The sequence below is a fragment of the Schistocerca cancellata genome, unplaced genomic scaffold (genome assembly GCF_023864275.1).
Source record: "Schistocerca cancellata isolate TAMUIC-IGC-003103 unplaced genomic scaffold, iqSchCanc2.1 HiC_scaffold_780, whole genome shotgun sequence".
Taxonomy (NCBI): Eukaryota; Metazoa; Arthropoda; class Insecta; order Orthoptera; family Acrididae; genus Schistocerca; species Schistocerca cancellata.
The window spans coordinates 1,856,441-1,859,297 of record NW_026046791.1 but is presented as its reverse complement, the minus strand read 5'-3'; positions in this window follow the sequence as shown (position 1 = coordinate 1,859,297).

Genomic DNA, 2,857 nt, shown 5'->3' with positions numbered 1-2,857 from the left:
CAATAGACCCATGGAGACAAGTCTGCTGGAGCACCAAGTATTGAATCGGGACGCAATTTGAGTGTTCCATTGTCATTAGTTGGCCCTGAACGTTACAATTCACTATCAGTTTTTCGTCCCATTCGATAATCTAGACTCACAGCAGAACAGCCATAAGGTGCCGGAGGCAGCAATAGAGCCATTGAGTCAAGTCGGCTGGAGGACGATGTTTTGATTCGGGACGCAATTTGTGTGGTCCATCCTCATTAGGTGGCCCTGAATGTTACAATTCACTATCACTTTTTCGTCCGATTCGAAAATCTTTGACTCACAGCAGAACGGCCATAAGGTGACCGAGGCAGCAATAGACCCATGGAGACAAGCCTGCTGGAGGACGATGTATTGAATCGAGACGCAATTTGAGTGATCCTTCGTCATTAGGTGGCCCTGAACGTTACAATTCACTATCAGTTTTTCGTCCGATTCGAAAATCTTTGTCTCACAGCAGAACGGCCATAAGGTGCCCGAGGCAGCAATAGACCCATGGAGACAAGTCGGCTGGAGGACGATGTATTGAATCGGGACGCAATTTGAGAGATCCATCGTCATTAGGTGGCCCTGAATGTTACAATTCACTATCTGTTTTTCGTCCGATTCGAAAATCTTTGACTCACAGCAGAACGGCCATAAGGTGCCCAAGGCAGCAATAGACCCATGGAGACAAGTCTGCTGGAAGACGATGTATTGAATCGGGACGCAATTTGAGAGATCCATCGTCATTAGGTGGCCCTGAACGTTACAACTCACTATCAGTTTTTCGTCCCATTCGATAATCTAGAATCACAGCAGAACGGCCATACGGTGCCCGAGGCAGCAATAGACCCATGGAGACAAGTCTGCTGGAGGACGATGTATTGAATCGGGACGCAATTTGAGTGATGCATCGTCATTAGGTGGCCCTGAACGTTACAATTCACTAACAGTTCTTCGTCCGATTCGAAAATCTTTGACCCACAGCAGAACGGCAATAAGGTGCCGAGGCAGCAATATACCCATGGAGACAAGTCGGCTGGAGGACGATGTATTGAATCGGGACGCAATTTGAGTGATCCATCGTCATTAGGTGGCCCTGAATGTTACAATTCACTATCAGTTTTTCGTCCGATTCGAAAATCTTTGAGTCACAGCAGAACGGCCATAAGGTGCCCGAGGCAGCAATAGACCCTTGGAGACAAGTCTGCTGGAGGACGATGTATTGAATCGGGACGCAATTTGAGTGATCCATCGCCATTAGGTGGCCCTGAACGTTACAATTCACTATCAGTTTTTCGTCCCATTCGATAATCTAGCCTCACAGCAGAACGGCAATAAGGTGCCCGAGGCAGCAATAGAGCCATTGAGTCAAGTCGGCTGGAGGACGATGTATTGAATCGGGACGCAATTTGAGTGATCCATCATCATTAGGTGGCCCTGAATGTTACAATTCACTATCAGTTCTTCGTCCGATTCGAAAATCTTTTAGTCACAGCAGAACGGCCATAAGGTGACCGAGGCAGCAATAGACCCATGGAGACAAGCCTGCTGGAGGACGATGTATTGAATCGAGACGCAATTTGAGTGATCCTTCGTCATTAGGTGGCCCTGAACGTTACAATTCACTATCAGTTTTTCGTCCGATTCGAAAATCTTTGACTCACAGCAGAACGGCCATAAGGTGCCCGAGGCAGCAATAGACCCATGGAGACAAGTCGGCTGGAGGACGATGTATTGAATCGGGACGCAATTTGAGAGATCCATCGTCATTAGGTGGCCCTGAATGTTACAATTCACTATCTGTTTTTCGTCCGATTCGAAAATCTTTGACTCACAGCAGAACGGCCATAAGGTGCCCAAGGCAGCAATAGACCCATGGAGACAAGTCTGCTGGAAGACGATGTATTGAATCGGGACGCAATTTGAGTGATCCATCGTCATTAGGTGGCCCTGAACGTTACAACTCACTATCAGTTTTTCGTCCCATTCGATAATCTAGAATCACAGCAGAACGGCCATACGGTGCCCGAGGCAGCAATAGACCCATGGAGACAAGTCTGCTGGAGGACGATGTATTGAATCGGGACGCAATTTGAGTGATGCATCGTCATTAGGTGGCCCTGAACGTTACAATTCACTAACAGTTCTTCGTCCGATTCGAAAATCTTTGACCCACAGCAGAACGGCAATAAGGTGCCGAGGCAGCAATAGACCCATGGAGACAAGTCTGCTGGAGGACGATGTATTGAATCGGGACGCAATTTGAGTGATCCATCGTCATTAGGTTGCCCTGAATGTTACAATTCACTATCAGTTTTTCGTCCGATTGGAAAATCACACTCACAGCAGAACGGCCATAAGGTGCCCGAGGCAGCAATATACCCATGGAGACAAGTCGGCTGGAGGACGATGTATTGAATCGGGACGCAATTTGAGTGATCCATCGTCATTAGGTGGCCCTGAATGTTACAATTCACTATCAGTTTTTCGTCCGATTCGAAAATCTTTGAGTCACAGCAGAACGGCCATAAGGTGCCCGAGGCAGCAATAGACCCATGGAGACAAGTCTGCTGGAGGACGATGTATTGAATCGGGACGCAATTTGAGTGATCCATCGTCATTAGGTGGCCCTGAACGTTACAATTCACTATCAGTTTTTCGTCCCATTCGATAATCTAGCCTCACAGCAGAACGGCAATAAGGTGCCCGAGGCAGCAATAGAGCCATTGAGTCAAGTCGGCTGGAGGACGATGTATTGAATCGGGACGCAATTTGAGTGATCCATCGTCATTAGGTGGCCCTGAATGTTACAATTCACTATCAGTTCTTCGTCCGATTCGAAAAT